We start from the raw sequence: 20169 nt of genomic DNA, 5'->3' as shown, positions 1-20169 counted from the left end.
GTGCACGGGCTTCTCATTGTGGTGGCTTCTCTTGTTGTGGATCACGGGCTCTAGGCATGCAGGCTTCAGTAGTTGTGGCTCGCAGGCTTAGTTGCTCCACGGCACGTGGGATCTTCCCGGACCAGGGCTCGAACCCGTGTCCCCTGCACTGGCAGGCGGATTCTTAACCACTCTGCCACCAGGGAGGTTCTAAGTGATTTTTAAAATATTTTTTCAATTAAAAGATTGTTGGGGTAAGGATCTGCTCTACTCCTCCATAACAAAAAGCTAAATTGTGATCCCATTTAATAGATAGCTTCTAATATACAAGGCCAACTTTTCAAAATCTCAGTTAATTATACATGATTAGATATATTATTTAGAACCAAAAATCCATGTCTATTCAATACTAAGTATAGTTGGTATCTATTATATGCCTGAAACCATTAAGTGCTGGTTCCTATAAAGGTGAATAAAATATAGACCCTGACTTCAGGAGACCCACAATCTAAAATAAGACCTAAAAGAAAACTAAGATTTATATCTACATCTTCAAATATATATATATGAATTATGTGTATATATACATATATATGAATGATAATTTTAAATATTTGAGATCAACAAGCTCATTTAACCTATTCAGCTTTTCTTTTTTTCCTTTACAGCTAATTTACCTGGCTCTTTTATTTAATAAACACTTGTTATGTGTATTGATGTTTAATTCCACCCTTTCTCTTTCAAGTTTTGATCCATCTGAGAGCAAAACTCAAAACCAAATGGAGAGGGGCTTCCCTGGTGGCGCAGTGGTTGGGAGTCCGCCTGCCGATGCAGGGGATGCAGGTTCGTGCCCCGGTCTGGGAGGATCCCACATGCTGCGGAGTGGCTGGGCCCGTGGGCCATGGCCGCTGAGCCTGCGCGTCCGGAGCCTGTGCTCCGCAACGGGAGAGGCCACAACAGTGAGAGGCCCGCGTACTGCAAAAAAAAAAAAAAAAAAAAAAATCAAATGGAGAGAAAAACAGTTTTATTACTGATAAAAACTGGACTAGCTGATACAAATTAAGTATCTGGCCACAATCAGACTTTCTGATACTTTCACTGATTTAAACTTGGCCACTCAGAACTGTTGGCCATCCCATGCCCAGTTCCCACTGGAGTGGAAGCTGACTTACACACATGGAATGAAGGAGAAAAGACAAAGGAAATGCATGGGTTTAGTAGGAAGATTGGTCCGAAAGAGAAAGCCTAGAAGGAGCTGAGCCGCATATATTTGTTCTCTCTCCCAAACTCAAGAAACAAGTAACTGGACTGGATGGGCTTTTTGCATTTTAAATTTGTGAGAGAGAGAGAGAGAGAGAGAGAGAGAGAGAGAGAGAGAGTGTGTGTGTGTGTGTGTGTGTGTGTGTGTGTGTGTGTGTGTGTGTGTGTGTGTGTGTGTGTGTCACAGTGGTGGGGATCCAGAGTGAACAATGACTCAAGGAGCACACGGTCTAATGACACTTCCTTCCAGGGTACCATCTTCACTAGCAACTGTATGATTCACTCATTAGTGACTACCTTACTTGGCTTGAGTACTCTTAAGTACTCTTAAGTACTTATAAATACTTACTTATAAGTAAGTACTCTTAAGTAACTGATAAAATAATAAAAAAATGAGTAACTGATAAAAATTATGTTTAATATAAAGTGCTTGAAAATGACCCTTCTTTGGTGTAGCAATGAAATTGCCTCATTGACCAAAAAGAAATAGTCTCCTTTGGCCATGACTTTCCATAGCTGTCCTTCCAGGATATTGTGTTGTGTAGCATGCAATGTGGACAGTCATATCTTACATTTTTTCCCCTGCCTTCTTGGCCATTTCCCATCTTATTTCAGAGTAAAACCACCTGCTGCTGTCATTATGTCTAGAACATGTATTTGCTGATCTAACCAGGTGCTCAATGGATGTTAAGAGTGTTACCATCTGATTTATGGCACTATGAATGAGGTTATGAGTCAACCAACCAACTCTGGTACTTTATAGGAATCTAGTATTCTGTCTACATCTAAATTAGATCACAAGCTCTTTGGAGCAAGCACCTTGCCTGTGCTGCTTTATGCTTTGCTAAGTTCCATGCACACTTACCATATTTTATAAATATTCTCACGGAACATTTATGACAAGTCTAACATGGCAAGCAATTTTACCAGGGTCACTATACCCTGGTAGATTTAAAGTTCCTTAAATTACATTAGTGACCTACTTCGTAATATTTTATCTAGAAAAATCTAAGTTCCAAAGCAACTCTCAGATTCTATTCAATTTTTCTAGCTTCCTCAAAAAAAAAAATCTCAGAAATGGCTTAGTGCTATTTCAAAGTCTATGAATGTGAAAGAGCTCCACTGTAAGAGTAAAATCACTATGAATTAGAATCCAGATTTGAGGCAGTTATAACCGAGTTCAAATCTCAGCTCAACCACTTTCTATTTGGCCTCACATTTCTCTAAACCTTAGTTTTCTCATCTATAAAATGGGTATGATAATAATTATACCTACCCTCTAGGGGTGTTGTGAAGATTAAATTAAACTTGACACTTGGTTTACACTCAGTACTTGTTAGTTGGTAGAAATTGTGGTAGTAGGAATTGTGATAGGAATAATGGTGACATCAACAACTACAGAAGTAAAATCCATGCTGATGGATCTGGGAAAACTATAAAAGGCATTGTAAATAATTACGAAGGGAAAAATAAAGGAGTTTTGGGAATGCCAAAGCCCAACTGTTTTCATAAAAATATGGACTCTGGAAGCAGGCTTGGACTATGACTGTAGTTACACCAAAACCTAAACGATTGCATGTTCCCAGTTTAAAGAAAGATTGTGTTGACAGAATGAGTGCTGTTTCTAAGAAGTCTAGACAAATGAAAATCCATAAATGACAAATTATTAATGTATCTTTAGCATTAATTAAAAGAGGGTATTCTGATCTGATAGCAAAATCTGTATCAATTTGGCAAGTATACCCTTACCCAGGAGATGGATACATCAAGCTGTCCAGCTGAGCTGCTTCTCATTATCCAACTATCTCCCATTTCTGCAATGAATCAGGTATACACCGGAAGAAATTTTGGCAACCAGTGACCATTTCCTTTTAGGAAGAGAATATTTGGCTCCCTTCTACAGTTGTAATTACCAAGGTGGTAATTTAGTTTATTCACATCAGTCTTTTGTGAATTTAGTCATCAATTCCACAGGTATTAACAAACTCTAGATGCCCTAAAACAACCAGGTTTTGGAGACAGAGAAGCTTAAAACCAGTCCCTGGAATATCATAATGATAAGAGACATGTCTAACATATGACTTCTTGTCTAGCCAGACATTGACCTTACTAGATGGCACGTCTCTAAACTCTTTCATTATAACAAAGTCTAAAAATGAGACAGAAAATCCAACTTCCTACAATCCTCCAGGAGAAAAACGTTCATTGTAAAATCAGGATGTGGGGCTCTAGTTAAGAACATGAATAATTATCATCCATTTCTTATAGCAAAAATCTCTGACACATTATATTCTTGACACAGGGGAAAACAAAGAGAAAAAAGAAAAAAAAATAGAAATCAGAGGAGAAAATTAATTAAACATAGACTCTGTGTTGATGCCCATATCTTAACTTTCTACATGTTAATTGGAAAAAGAGATGAGAGATAATCCTGGAGTTAAACTTAATAGACTAAATAAAAGCTTAGATGTAGTCTTTCATTTTAGTTTCTGCTTCTGTGAAATAATACGTTCTGCTTTATGTTTGGACCCAGCCTTTTCTCTGTGAATTACTTGGAATAAAGGGTGTCTCTAACATATTCAAAGAATTTAGTGCTTTCTGTTCAACAAGAGTACCCTCATCAAGGGTAAATACCATGTGCTCTCATACACCATGCCAGTAGGTTAATACAAAGACATCCATTAATTTACATAATTTACATAGTGGGGTCTTAATAATTATAGGATAATTTCATTTACAAGCTACAGGGACAACCTCCCTTTCCTACTTAAAAAACATTCTATAGATTACTTTAAAATTACTTAATAATTCAGTTTCCTGTAAAATATAAGCTTTATAATTTGTGTTTATAACCTGCTTCAGAATGAAATGTGACATTTCTAGGAAATTATATAAAAATATTTTTCGCAGTTTCACATCTCAGGGAATTCCGTTATGTTTAGTTAACACTGAACAAAAGTTTTTCTTTTTTTTTTTTTGCGGTACGTGGGCCTCTCACTGTTGCGGCCTCTTCCGTTGCGGAGCACAGGCTCCGGACGCGCAGGCTCAGCGGCCATGGCCCACGGGCCCAGCCGCTCCACGGCATGTGGGATCTTCCCGGACCGGGGCACGAACCCGTGTCCCCTGCATCGGCAGGCGGACTCTCAACCACTGCACCACCAGGGAAGCCCAAAAGTTCTTAATTCTTTAAAAAGAGTTTGAATGGATTTACTGTAAATATTCACTAACATTTTGCATTTACTACTTCTTCTAAGAAGGGTAAATAGCAAGCATAGGATTTTCAAAGAGGTTATATTCACAACCAAGTTGTTTCCTCTCAGGAGTTCTCATAAGATACTATTTGGGTGGAGCAGACTTATGGTTTTATTTCATACTTCTTTTGGCTACAGAACGCCTACATGCAATTGAATCAGAAACCAAATTTAGTTTTATTCTCTTCTTAGTGGGTTTCCACCCAGACCTATTGTCAAGTATCCCTCAGAGACAGAATTTGTGTGTGTGTGTGTGTATGTGGACATGTCATGTGCATGTATCCCATAGGGTAAGGAGATGTTCTTCACACTGACCGGGACTTTAGATAGATACTGGTGAACAACGAAAGAAAAATAAGCCATTTAAAAACTTGTTTTGGTTATATAAATGCAATGTTATGTTTTATGTGCACTGCTCTCATTTCTGTATAATTTCCATGCAGAAAATAATTGGACATATAATTATACATGTGTCAGTTCAACTTATATAAATTTCATTTGATTATATCATCAAAAACCTGTTCATATGGTCATGTATACACCATTTTTTATAGGGTATTGCTCATGTAGCAAGGCCATCTGCTCTCAAATTTTAAAAATAGGAAGCAGATTCAGACTATAGTCAGGAAAAAAGGTTTTCTACAAAAAGAAAAGAAATACAGCAAACAGTAAAATTACTTGAACACAAATGAGTGTAGTTTCATCTTAGAAAACATATTCTAATTAAGCAAAATACATTATTTATTCTTTATTAATTCAGGTTTCAACAAGTATGATCCCAGCTAACCTGTGAAAAATTATACAATGGTTATGAATAAAGACTTCAGTGACTGCAAAGAAAATAAAACTTGACTCTCTTACTTCATCAAAATAGTGGCTTTTGTTGATAGGAGAACTGAGTACATAAATGACTGAATTCATTTCAATCACATTTTTCACATGTATCTATAGTAATTGGTGGATTCTATTAACACTAACACATGACACAGGGAAGAATTTGTTCACTTTATTACTTATTTATTCAACATATATAGGTATTGTGCCTAATTAGTATTAAGTGCTATTCTAGTTGCTGAGGATACAACGGAGAATCAGACACAGAAAGATCCCTGATCTCAAGGACTTTCTATTCTAGTGGGAGGATGATAGAATTTATAAACGCCCTTTGGGAGATGCAGAGAAGGTGCTTCAAGAATTCAGAAAGGGATGAGATCATTCCCGCTTGGCATATGGATGGACAAGAGAGCTTCATTAACAGGAGTTTCATGACTTAACTATATCATCTGCTACACTGATTCCTTTTTATCTTATCCTGCTGTACTCTTTTCTTTCCATGTTCATATGTTAAATATTGGTTATAACCCATGAAATTCATTTAATGACCCTCTGATGGTAAGTCACATTTGAAAAGCACTGCATGTTTTGACTGTGGTGATAAGTGGTGAAGGTAGGTTAGAAGACAATCGTTGGGAGACTGGTGTCAAGGAACTGACCACAGAAATAGAAGCTTCATCCAGGTGAAGAATTATGACAGAAGGTAGAGAGTGCAAAAATCTTCTGGAAATTTTTTCTTATGTCAACACTAACCCCTCTATTATCCATCTATATCTTTGACTATCCTTATCGGCCACATTTGTGAATTCACCTCTTTGTTCTCAAAGTAAATTTAGTGTCATTCAGGATTTGGCCTTAGAGATCTTCTCACTGTACATGCTTACTCTGGGAAGTATTAAGTGCGACCATCCAACTACCATTTGTACAGCAATTTTATTTATTTATATACATATATTCATATGTAAATGATTTCTTTAAGACCTGCAATTCTCATTCTGGTACCTGAGCTTCAGTTTCATACATTTAATCTTTTCCATCACTAATTTCCACATCTCCAAACTTGAATAACTTCAATAAAACTGATCTTTCCTCCTGCAAGTCTCACCTTAAATAGCATGTAAGAAAGAAAACTCCCAGTTTCTTATACGTCTCTTTTAATAAGTCAGAAAGAAGGTCTTCCTGGGCTGATCTCCAAAACATCATCTAAGTATGTCTTTTCCCCTCTCAGATGTCACAGCCTCACTCAAGACTCTCATTACACATCGGGTTGATCTTTGGCAGTGACCTCTTGTATCTCTTCCTCCCTTGCTCTTTCATTCACTCAAAGTGCTGCCAGTCTAATCTTGTGCATTAAAAATTGGGAGTTGATGGCTTCCCTAGTGGCGCAGTGGTTGAGAGTCCGCCTGCTGATGCAGGGGACGCAGGTTCATGCCCCGGTCCCGGAAGATCCCACATGCCGCGGAGCGGCTGGGCCCGTGAGCCATGGCCGCTGAGCCTGCACGTCCGGAGCCTGTGCTCCGCAACGGGAGAGGCCGCCAACAGTGAGAGGCCCACGTACCGCAAAAAAAAAAAAAAAAAAAAACAGCTGGAAGTTGCACAACTGTCCAGTCTCACATCCACCACTCTCTCTGCCCATTCCCTACTCTCACATGTGCTCTATTTGCAACCAAATTATCAGCTTATTCATAGTTTTCCAAAAACACACCATGTCATGCCTCAATGCCTTGTTGGATGCAGTGGCTTCTGTCTGAAATGACTTCCCATTTCTGCTCTTTAAGCATCATTTTCTCTGTGAAGGTTGTCCTTAACTCCATATAGTACTGCTCAGTCCTTCTTTCTGCTTCATCAGTTCTTGGAACTGAGCTTATCACATTACGTTTTGTTTTTAAGTATGTCTCATTCTCTTCCTATACGTTGACCCACTTGTGGGAAGCCACGAATTTTCTTTTCATCTTTGTAACCCCAATACCTAACACACATGATTACCCAATACATGCTTATTAAACTAGTGCAAAGTAGAAAATGTTATAGGAGCAAGAACTAATCTAAGATCATAGTGAATGGAGAGATTTTTATTGTTCTGTGTATATTAGAGAAGTCTTCTAGAAGAATAGAGCATTTACACTGAAACTTACTTAAATGATGGGTAAGATTTCAAAAGATGAGGACCAATAGAAAAGTCATTTTGAATACAGGAAAGCATGAAATGGAAAGTAGGATGCAAGAGGAGAAATAAAGAACCAAGACATGTATAGAAGATTGGAATCATGTCTTCCACTGATTCTATAAAAATCTCTAAAATTACCTTATTCAAAAGATGAAACTTTTAAAACTAACTTAAGCTGCATACCAGAACATGTGCAGACTAAACTACAAAGATAGAAGTATAGATTATACTGTGTGTAAAGGGTCACTACTGATTAATGGAGTATATTATTTTATATATGACTGTGTTATAAACACTCTGGATAAAAACTAGCTCTTACTAGGCACTATTATTTACCCATTTTACCACATCTTTCAGGGTACACAGCACATTGTTAAATTATCTTAATAGCTAAAGAAACTTACCTGATAAACATCAACATCCAGGAATAAACAAGAAACTCTCTTACCCTTATAAAGTCTATCTACCTTAACCCGTAGCATGCATCATATGGAAAGAGAGAAACTTTAGAAACATCTCCTTTAAAGTGGCAAAAAGATATGGGCACCTTCTCTTCTTTACACTGCTTATCATATAATATTAGAGTCAAGCAAAACAAGAAGAAAAACCAAAGACATGTACAGATATTTGCTTTCATTTGTCACGGCAAATACAAGAATATCAAGAGACAAAACACTAAAACTAGTAGAAGAATTTAACTTGACTACAGGATAATATGTCAATATACAAACTAATTAAGTTTTTTACACCCCAGTAATTACCAATTGAAAATACAATAAAATAAAACAATAAATACCATTTACAATATCATTATCTCTATCCTCCTATCCATCTAGAGTTTCTAGTAATTAACCAAATGAAGATGGCTTTGAACTGTATGGAGGAAAATTTCAAAATGATGAAGAGGTTAAAAGAAGAACTAAATAAATGGTCAGCTATCCCCTCTCCATTGGGAATGGGTTACCATTGCAAAGATATAAATTTTCTCCATATTTCTTAATAAAATTAAATCCAATTCTAATTAAATTACAATTTTAGGCTAGGGGAGAAGAAATGACTCTAAGAAGATGACTCTAAGAAGAAATGACTCTAATGTTCATGGAAGAACAAAGTTTAATACATAGATAAAATAATTTTTCAAAGAAGAGCAAAAAAGAAAAACTTTCCCTATCACATATTAAGTCATATAACAAATACTTAGAATTTAAAACAGACCAGTTCTGGAACAATGTTAATATAACAAGGATACATAGCTGAGAATATAGAAATGGGAGCATTTATATGGGAACATATAAATGTATATAACAATTTGAAAAAATGAATTATTCAGTAAATAATATTGGTCAATATATAGCATAAAAATTAGATTCCTACCACAATTATATTAAAAAATTAAAACCAAATAGACCTAAGACATAAATGTGAAAGAAAAAAATATAAAAACTCCTACAAGAAAATGTAGGTGAATATATTTGTGATCTTAAGATTGGAAAAATCTTTAAAACAGGTGCATGAAAACACAAGTGATTAAGGGAACAATTAACAGATTAAGCTTCGTGAAAATGTAAGATATAAATAACCATGGAAGGTGGAAAGAAAGCATTCTCAAAACACAGGTGTGGGTAACTACTGGGGTTTGAGCTTGGGGATAAGGAATAAAAGAGTAAAAATGCTAAAATAAAGGGCTGTACACAGACTGCTGATGACAGTGTACCATGAATTTTGAAATGTCATCAACTCAATTTTGTTCATCTGAGCTCTTTTCCAAAACAAAACAGACAAAACAGAGCACCCTAACCCACATACACCCTATAATGCAGGAGCCATCAGAAAAAGCAAATTGTCGGGCTTCCCTGGTGGCACAGTAGTTAGGAATCCGCCTGCCAATGCAGGGGACATGGGTTCAACCCCTGGTCCAGGAAGTTCCCACATGCCGCGGAGCAACTAAGCCCGTGCACCACAACTACTGAGCCTGTGCTCTAGAGCCGGCGAACCACAACTACTGAGCCCATGTGCCTAGAGCCCATGCTACACAACAAGAGAAGCCACCTCAATGAGAAGCCAGTGCACCACAAAGAAGAGTAGCCCTCGCTCACCGCAACCAGAGAAAGCCCACACACAGCAATGAAGACCAAACAGTCAAAAAATTAATTAATTAATTAATTATTTTTTAAAAAAGCAAGTTGTCTGTTTGGGGATTGCAGAGTACTAAAGTACCCCCAAGACTCTACAGGTTCAACTTTGCACTTTCAAAAAAAATAACCTTATTGAGTCACTACTCTATGTATAAAATAGTTCTCATCCTCATAGAATTTACAGATTATAGGGTGAGGTGGCTGGGGTAGAGAGCTGATCTTAAGTAATATCACAACTTGTTATAAGGGCTTAAATGAAAAATATTATAAAAGATTTATTTATAATAATAAGCAGGCCTGGTTTCATTAGGGGAAGTGGGGTCACTGGAATACAGACCACATTTCTAAGGACTGAGTATCTAAATGAGACAGTGGTAAAATCAGAGTTAACAGGAATAAGAGTTGGGTAAGAGCTTTCCAGGGGGTGGGAACCACATGGGAAAAATACAAAAACTGTGGAATATTTTCAGAATTAATGAACAGCCAGTATAGTTGGAACCAAACAAGCCAGAGGACGATTGCCTCAGGATTGGAAAGGAGGTACACACTAGATGTTTGGGCTTTGTCATACATGTTAAAGGCCTTGGATTGTATTCTCAACTGCAGCAGAAAACCATTTTTTTGATCTGATTTTTTAAGTTTATTCTAAATTTTTAAAAAGAATGCTTACCCATGTTCCTAGAGACTTATCTAAAAATATGTTCATTATGTTTGTAAAATAGTGGAAATGGAAAATAAAATCTGAACATTTATTAATAGAATAGTAGTCAAATAAAGCAGGGAACATCTGTATTAAAGAATACTGTATCAATTTTTAAGCCAAGATGGAGACATAGGAAGATCCTGAACTCACCTCCTCCCATAGACACACCAAATCAACACCTACATATAAAGCAATTCTTCCTGAAGAACTGAAACCTGATTGAAAACCCTCTGCACAACAAACTATAGAGGGACCACAAGAGATGGGTAGGAGAGACAGAAACACAGTATCAACAGGAACCCCACCCCTGATGTGGTGACCTGCAGTAGGAGAGAGATTCCTAAGGAACATGTGTATAGACTCACCTGCCCTGGGGCACAGCAATAGAAAAAAACGGCAGTTTAAAAGGCATCTAGATGACAGGTGAAGAAAAATCATTTATTAACCTTAGAGCATCTGCCAAATGGACTGCTAGAACTCTCTCCAGGGTCAGAGATGCCAGAAAGCACCATTTTCTTTGCTTTTTTGTTGCACCTTAATGTAAGCAGGAACATAATCTAGGCATTCTATCTGGCCTACCAAGGCCACCCCAGCATGTTCAGCTTCTTGGCCCATACCAGCTCCAACTATCCCCCAAGGTGGCCCCACTGCAGTGTGCCCTGGGGTCTCCTGACCTGTGCCTGCTCTAGTTCCAATTATGCCATTATGACAGCCCTAGGACAGAGTGCCCTGAGACTACCCCTCAGGCCATGCCTACTCTAGCTGTCCCACCAGGGGAACCCCAGAGTGGAACACCCCAGGACCCCCTAGCCTGAACTCATTGCAACTCCACCTGACCTGCCAAAGTCACCTGCCACAAACAGTTTACATAAAAGATGTTCCTACCAAAGCTATACCTTCAAGACAGGGGGAGAGAGCTGTTTTGCCTGATTCATAGAAACAAACACAGAAAGTCAAACAAGATAAGAAGACAGGGGAGTATATTTCAAATGAAAGAACAAAATAAAACCCTGGAAAAATACCATAAATTATTTACTTGTTAAAGAATTCAAAGTAGTGATCATAAATATACTTACTGAACCTGGGAGAAGAATGGAAGAACACAGTGAGAATTTTAATAAAGAGCTAGAAAATACAACAAAGAACCAATCTGAGCTGCAGAATACAATAACTGAAATGAAAAGTACACTAGAGGGAATCAACAGCAGATTAGATGACACAGAAGAACAGATCAGTGAACTGGAAGACAGAATAGTAGTACTCACCCAATCATAACAGTAGAAAGAAAAAGGAATGTTAAAAAATATAAGGATAGTTCAAGGGATCTCTGAGAAAACATCAAGTTGACTAATATTTGCATAATAGGGGTCCCAGAAGGAGAAGAGAGAAAGGGACAGGAAATGTATTTGAAGAAATAATGGCTGAAATCTTCCCTAACCTGGGGAAGGAAACAGATACATAGTCATATACAAGAGAAGCCCCATAAGGCTGTCAGCTGATTTTTCAGAAAAACTTTGCAGGCCAGAAGAAAGTGGCATTATATATTTTAAATGCTCAAAGAAAAAAGCTTACAACCAAGAATACTCTACCTGGTAAGATTATCATTCAGAATTGGAGAGAGTTTCCCAGAGAAGCAAAAACTAAAGCAGTTCATCACCACTAAACTGGCTTTACAAGAAATGTTATAGGGACCTCATTAAGTGGGAAAGAAAAGGCCATAACTAAGAGTGAGAAAATATATCAAAGAAAAAATTTCATTGGTAAAGGCAAATACATAGTAAAGGCAATGGATTAGCCACTTAAAAAGCTATTCAATAGTATGAAGGTTAAAAGATAAAAGTAGTAAAATCAACTATAACCACAATAAGAAGTTAAGAGATATCACAAAATAAAGATGTAAGATATGACATCAAAACACAAAATGTTTTGGGGGCTGGTGGTAGTAAAAATGTCGTGCGTTTAGAATGTGTTTGAACTTAATGACCTTCAGCTTAAAATAAAGTGCTATATGCAGGTCAATGTATATGAGCCTCATGGTAACCACAAACAAAAAGCCTACAATATATATACAAAAAACAAAGAGAAAGGACTCCAAACACAACAGTAAAGAAAAGCATCAAACCACAAGAGAAGAAGAAAGGAACAGAGAAGAATGGTAAAAACAACCAGAAAATAATGAACAAAAGAGCAATAAGTACATACCTATCAATAATCACTTTAAGTGTAAATTAACTAAATGCTCCAATAAAAAGACGCAGGGTGACTGAATGGATGAAAATGTCAGACTGATGTATATGCTGCCTACAAGAGACTCACTTCAGATCTGAAGACACACAGAGACTGTAACTGAAGGGACTGAGAAAGATATTCCATAGCAAATGAGAAAGAAAAGAAAGTTGAGGTAGCGATACTCAGAGTAGATTTTAAAACAATGACTGTAACAAAAGACAAAAATGGCATTACATAATGATAAAGGGGTCAACCCAAGAAGAGGATATAACATTTGGAAATTTTTATGCAACAAACATAGGAGCATCTAAATATATAAAGTAAATATTAACATAAAGGGAGAAATTGACAGTATAATAGTAGAAAAATTTAATATCCCACTTACATCAGTGGATAGATCATGCAAACAGAAAATCAATAAAGACAGATCGGCCTTAAAAAAGTCACTAAGCCAGATGGCCTTAATAAATATATACAGAACATTCCATCCCCAAACTGCAAAAATCACTTTCTTTTTAAGTGCACATGGAACATTCCCCAGGATAGATCAGGTTAGGTCACAAAACAAATTTAAGAAGACTGAAATAATATCAAGTATTGTTTCCAAACACAATGGTATGAAACTAAAAATAAATTAAAAGGAGAAAACTGGAAAAACCACAAATACATCAAGGCTAAACAACATGCTACTAAACAACCAATAGGTCACTGAAGAAACCAAAGAGGAAATCAAAAATACCTGGAGACAAATGAAAATGAAAACACAGGACTAGAATAGTCTTAAAATTGTATGGAACCACAAAATACTCCAAATAGTCAAAACAATTTTGAAAAAAGAAGAACAGAGCTCTGATTTTAAACTATACTACAAAGCTATAATAATCAAAACGTTATGGTACTGGCACAAAAACAGACACATAGATCAATGGGACATAAGAGAGCCCAGAAATGAACACGTTTCTATTGCATGTTCAATTAATCTATGACAAAGGAGGCAAGAATATACAATGGGGAAAAGACAGTCTCTTCAATAAATGGTTTTGGGAAAACTGGATAGCTCCATGCAAAAAATGATAATAGACTACTTTCTTACACTATATACAAAAATAAACTCAAAATGAATTAAAGACCTCTTAAATGTAAGACCTGAAACCATAAAGCTCCCAGAAGAATACACAGGCAGTACACTCTTTGACATTAGTCTTAGCAATATATATTTTTTTGATATGTCTCCTCAGGTAAGGGCAACAATGGGACTAAATCAAACTAAAAAGCTTTTGCACATTGAAAGAAACCATCACCAAACAGAAAGGCAACCTACTGGAACAGGAGAAAATATTTGTAAATGATATGTCCAGTAAGGGGTTAATATTCAAAATATGTAGAGAACTTATAAACTCAACAGCAAAAAAATAATTCAATTTAAAAATGGGCAAATTACTTGACTAGATATTTTTCCAAATATGACATACAGATGGCCAAGAGGCACATGAAAAGATGCTCAGTATATCAGCAAGGAGATGCAAATTGAAACAACGAGATACCACTTCACACCTGTCAGAATAGCTATCATCAAAAAGACAAGAAATAACAAGTGTTGACAAGAATATGGAGAAAAGGGAAGCCTCCTGCACCAGTGGGATTGTAAAGTAGTACAAACAGTATGGAGGTCCCCCCCCCCAAAAAAAAATTAGAAGTAAAACTACCATATAATCCAAAAATTCTACTTCTGAGTATTTATCTAAAGATAACAAAAACACTAATTTGAAAAGATATATACACCCCAGTATTCACTGCAGCTGTATTTACAATAGCCAAGATATGGAACCTATGTCCATCTACAGATGAATAAAGTTGTGAAAACACAGATGGACCTATAAAGTATTATGCCAAGTGAAATAACTCAGACAGAGAAAGCCAAATACCATACTATTTCACTTATACGTGGAATCTAAAAAACAAAGCCAATGAACAAACAACAAAACAAACATATTCATAAGTACAGAGAACAAACTAGCAGTTGCCAGAGGGGAGGGGATGGGGGATGAGTAAAATAGGTGAAGGGGACTAAGAGGTATAAACTTTCAGTTACAAAATAAGTCAGAGGAATGTAATGTAAAGCATAGGAAATATAGTAATAATACTGTAAATAAATGTGTATGGTAAAAGATGGTAACAACTTATTGTGGTGATCATTTTATAATGTATAAAAATATAGAATCACTATGTTGTACATCTGAAACTAATATTGCAAGTCAATTATAATTTGATAAATAAAGTTTAAGAATAAGGCAGATAAAACCAGATCAAAACAATGGATTGATGAACATAAATATTAACATGTAAGCTCCCATATAATCTAATACATATATCTCTGCATAAAAGACATATATCATATTTTTAACTGAAGTAACTTTGGAGAGAAATGGGCAGTCAGAGATGGAGAATAAAGGAAGGACTTTCATGTTTCATAATATTCACTTGCTTAAAGCATTTATGATAAAATACATTCATATGTTATCTGGTTAATAAAAACAGGATTAGAAAAATTAAGAAAACAGATTAACAGACAAATTAAAATTATTGGAATACTTAGTTTATGTAATAGTCAGGGGGAAAGATGATAGTTATTCAGTATTGATACTGGAGGAGAGAGAAGTGAACAGGTTGTGGATATACTATAGAAATTGAATCAACCAATAGAACCAATAGATGGATTAGCTGTATGAGATAGAAATGTCTAGAATACACCTATTTTCCAGGAATTAAAACAAAGTGGTTAGAGACACTATAAAATAAGATTGTGGGGACACTGGAACAGGACTAATTTGGAGAAAAAGATAGTGTACCATTTCTGTAACTGTTACGTTGAGATACCTGTTTATTCATGCCAGGGGAGACATCAAGGAGGCAAGAACTTCAGCACAGAGGTCTGTTCAGGTGTGAAGAAAATAAGGCTGCATTTTGAAAGTCCCTGACCTATAGTATCTACGAAGTACACAGGCTTTTTTTCATGCAAACCTGTAAGCAGGAAGCATGGAGAGTCATTTGAATTTTTATCACTATTGTCATTTCATCATTAACATCACTAGTGTCAACACAAATAGCATTTCCTTCCTTGAACTTATATACAGGTGTGTGTGTGTGTGTGTGTGTGTGTGTGTGTGTGTGAGAGAGAGAGAGAGAGAGAGAGAGAGATTAGCCATCTAGAAATTCCTTTAGCTTAATACTAGAAACCATCTGACTATAAAGAAATATAGTCATGTTGTTTACTCAAAGAACAGCCAAACACTTTAAGAAAATAAAAGTTGAAATAAAATAAAAGCCAACAACTGTGATATATTCCTATTATTTATATGTGAGGAGATTAACCCTTTAACATTTTTTTTTTTTTACTTTCTGTATGACCATCTAGAACAGTGGTTCCCATTGTATGGTCCCCAGACCAGCGACATTTGTATCACCTGGGAATTTATTTGAAATGCAAATTATTAAAACTCATACCTGACTCAGTGAATCAGAAGTCTGGGAAGGGGGCCCTGCAATCTGTGTTCTAAGAAGCGCCTTCATGTGAATCTGAGTACCTTCCCTCAAGTTTGGTTTAGATAAAATGTTACCACATCTGTACCTTGTTTACATAGAGCACTGGGAGTATTTGCCAACAGTCTGATGATAAAGTCATAGAGCTTGGATTATTTAGTGAGGGAATAAAAGCCAAGAAGCTATTTCATTTAAGTTTAGGCAGAAGTTAACTTTCATTCTGTACATGAATTTTGATTGGCACTGACTCTGATCTTTTGGAAATATGAAGTTCCTAGCACAAATACTTTTAATCTAATACAGATTTTTGACCTCATCATTGACAGAAGGTTGGCATTTCTGATATACAGAGACAAGACTATCTGACCTTTTTGCATTACAATGATTGTCATGATTGGCAGGGCTTGGCCTCTCTTTTGAAGAGTTGTGGCACTTGGCACCCTCAAATCATATAAAGAACCTCCATCCTGTCCTCTAAAGCCTGAGTATGACAGATTGCCCCATCTGGTGATATCCTAAGATGCTGTTGTTTCAGTGACTCTGGGGATGACTCTCAGCTTCCTGATGATGACAGTGTATAGCTTGGCAGCTGCCATTCCGATGTCCTTAGCTTGCATTGATACTGCTTTGACAGCCAAGACCTTTGCTTGAGCAGCAGTGTGAGTTGATTTCAACTCAGCAAGGAGATAACTTTGGAATCCTTCAGCTAGACTGCATACCTCACGGCAGACTGCTGGGAAAATAAGACAGGCAGAAGGCAATGCAGGAGATGATACTTTCTTCATTTGTAAAATCCAAATAGGTTAGAAGGTAATGTTTTTATCTAACGTATACCACCTTTTCCATCAAAAATTTATATATATTTAATATTTTTTGAAGGACTAGGTGGTATACGTTAGATAAATGTGTAAACAATCATCGCTTGTTTCGCCAAGCATATTGCAAGGCACAAGAGGAAGTGAAGTGACACGAAGAAAAATAAGATTCATCCTTGGATGCATACAATCTATTTGGTAAAAAGATATACATAAATTCATATCTAAAGAGGCAGCTTATACTTAGCTCCAGATTATTATGAGAATGACCAAATATTCCCATTTTACAGCATAAGAAGAGGGGAAATTTGCTTCTTCCTCCTTTTTGTTGTATTTGGGCCCCCCAAAGGATGGATGATGCCCACCCACATTGGTGAAGGTGGTTCTTTTTATTCAGTCTACTGCATCAAATATTAATCTCCTCCAGAAATGTCCTCACAGACACACCCATAAAAAATGTTTGATCAGCTATGTGAGCCTCCCTTAGGTCAGTCAAATTGACACGTAAAATTAACCATCACAGTAATCAACTCTACAAATTATGCTTGTAGTTGAATATTCCATCTCTCCACCAGAAAAACTACTTCAGGACAGGGACCATTCTCTTTCCATTTATTAAATATGTTTTGGAATCCCACCTATGTATCAAGACCTTTTGAATGTGTTGAAAAAATAATGTTGATAAAGTAACTGTCATGTAGCCTACATGATCAATAGCTCATCTTTCCTCTGGCATCTATTATCATGCCTTGCAAATCAAAGATCTATAAACACTTGAAAATAATAGTGAAAATTAGGAAAGATTTGAGCAAGAAAATGAGAAAAATAGAAACAGGAGACCAATGATATTGTCAGCTATTTGAATATTGAAAGAACCATTACTTGTGCAGAAATAAAGCACTCCTTTGAAGTAAATTTTTTTTAAAAAAACTTTCTACCATCTTTTATAACTAAATTATCAAGGTCAGGGAAGTTTCACATACAAAAATGGATATGTAATGATATTCACTATTTAGAGACTTTTAGAAAATAAGTGATTACTGTAAGAAGTAGATACATCCTGTATCTATGGATGTAGCCACTAGTTTCACCTCCATTTAGAGGACATAAATCAGCTTTCTAAAATCCTAAAGTGATGCGTTCAATATTGAGCCTAGTTAATGACAAGGATCTATAAATAACATGGGACTTTTGCCTGGACTTAAGTTCCTGATCTAAATACTTGGGCATTTTTTTATTATAAAATGAAATTATAGCCATTTCCAATCCTAAATAATTTGGGCCAAATAGATTTTACGTGTGATATTTATGACTCATGTACCCTATTCTGTAAAACTTCCCCTAAAGACTCATTAAATGTGTTTTATGTGAATTTTTCCCAGCCTTGCACTTTCATTAACTGGAAGGAAGAGAATAGAGCCTGCTTACAATGCCACCAGACCCATGCCAAAGCCCTCCCTTGATGGATGTCTTCCTAATGAATTATATATATTGTAAACAAGTAGTACGTGCCAGCCCAAGGTTTTCATTAATTTTTCATTAATGAAATGCACCACTTAGCTTGTTTGACATTTAAGTGAGCCACATAAATTTAAACTAGGGGTCACCATAAAGAAAGCATTTGCAAGTGTCACTGTAGGAACAAGCTAGCAGCTGCTCCACCTCTTAAATCAAATCCTGCCCCAAACCATGTTCAAGTTTACCATCACCAGATTAACAGAATATGTAACAAGTAAATGATACTATAATTACCTGCTAATGACTGATTTGAAATTGAGTATTCCATGCTATTATTAAAGAATGCTGTATGTTTTTAATAATTTCTACTTCAGTTTTCATTCCCTCATGGACAACTTAGAAATCAGATGTCTGGCAGCTATCTTGGTTCTGAAGGATATAGGGTGTGTATTTAAGTCCCTTCCCACTCCCCAATATATAGCATCTACCATGTGCTTCAGGTTTCCAAAAAAGAACTCTGAATTAAGGCAGTGTGGCAGAAAAATACTCTAGAATTATGGTTAAAAATACACTAACAACAGGAAATCCAAATGCTTACATGATCCAAAAAGCCCAAAGATGTCATACAAGAAAATTCCCAGAAATGTGAAATATAGCTGTACTTTAAAATATGTTTTTGAAAAAGAACCCTCTTTCCTTCTGCTCTTGATTAACATACAGGTCCAGCTCACTCAAAGCATATCAATTCTAGAGCAACACATATAACTCTAGACTCTTCAAATTGATACAGATGTAGCTGCTGTCTTTCTTACCTGATCAGGACTGGCTTGGGATCCAAGTAGAGCTGAATTTACAGGGGAAGTTACATCTATCTAGAGTTCTTTGAAGTTGAAGAAGGTAGAGGCCAACAGAAAATCATTTTTTTCTCCCCAGGATATATATCGTCCACATAAAATAAAACTAAAACTATAAAGGATATCATGAGCACACCTTATGCTGGTCAGGAGGTGGGGCAAATTTTTAATTGCAAAAACATTTATTATGCTGTACCCGATACCATGCTAGGCACAGGGAACATACAGGAGTATATGAACTGCTCCTACATTCAAAGATCTCATTTTAGTGGTGGATATAGACACGTAATCAGACCATGTTCATATAACCAGGTAGTGCAGTAAGAATACGGTATTCTTAGACTGTCTCCTCCCACCCTAAAGTCCTCTCAGACACAAAATATTGCCAAACTTTGCTCTCAAATGCAGCAGCACATTTCTGAATGAAAAATTTAGTAACAAATGAAGGGAAATAAGAACACATAATCCTTGTCTAAAAGGAGCATGCATCTCTTGCAATTCTGTTGTAAGCACTCTGGTTGGACCATAGAGCTTTCTCTTTGGTTATAAACTGACCATGAATTTTCTATTGCCAAGCATGTTTCTCTCTTCTGCTGGTCCTCCAGGGGTTCATTTATTTCCTTCCCTCTTTCAATCTGTCACCGTTCACTTTTTTACCTAGAGTTTATTACTTCACGTCAGCCCACTCCTCTGCAATACTGCTTCAGACGGATCACCATTTCCCCAGCCTCTCCTTTCCTTGCTATACCTCAGAAGAACAACTCAAAAGATTTGCTTCTGAGAGCAGCTCTGCTAATCATTTAGTGAGGCAGACTAAATGACAACAACAATAAACTTGCCTCAGAGCAATGTTAAGAAGAGAAGAAAACAGCCCAAAACAAATCTGTACTGGTGATCCTCACTTGAAGAAAACGGGGAGGAGATTAAAATACAGAGCTTAGAAC

This window comes from Globicephala melas, chromosome 2 (genome assembly GCF_963455315.2).
Source record: "Globicephala melas chromosome 2, mGloMel1.2, whole genome shotgun sequence".
Classification (NCBI taxonomy): Eukaryota; Metazoa; Chordata; class Mammalia; order Artiodactyla; family Delphinidae; genus Globicephala; species Globicephala melas.
The sequence above is the reverse complement of the archived record's forward strand: the minus strand, read 5'-3'. Positions refer to the sequence as shown.